Below are 390 nucleotides of genomic sequence, written 5' to 3'. Positions count from 1 at the left end.
CAATCTTGAAACCTATTCTCAAATTCATTTATCAGAATGGAAAGCACAGCTGCATATTTTTTGCTGTATTTGTCATAGCTTGAGTTAGCACTGCACTGCCCCTTCCCAGCTCACATAGCATTAATAGTACTCTGACATGGTTTTTGCACCCAGGGCCAGGCCAGGACTCTTGGCAAGGAAGAGCAACAGGATGGGCTTTTCCCAGCCACATGCAGTCTGCAGATTGTACATGCCTGCTTTATGGGGAAACTTGGGGCTCAAACAACAGAGACATGTTCAGGTTCCTGTTGGTTAAAGGAAAGAACATGGAGATGGGATGGGATGGATGTTATAGGAATAAAAACAAGCTGAACAAGAATAGTGTCCAAGAAAGGATCAGGAGAGGTAAAG

Source organism: Meleagris gallopavo, chromosome 1 (genome assembly GCF_000146605.3).
Source record: "Meleagris gallopavo isolate NT-WF06-2002-E0010 breed Aviagen turkey brand Nicholas breeding stock chromosome 1, Turkey_5.1, whole genome shotgun sequence".
Lineage (NCBI taxonomy): Eukaryota > Metazoa > Chordata > Aves > Galliformes > Phasianidae > Meleagris > Meleagris gallopavo.
Note: the sequence above shows the minus strand (reverse complement) of the source record.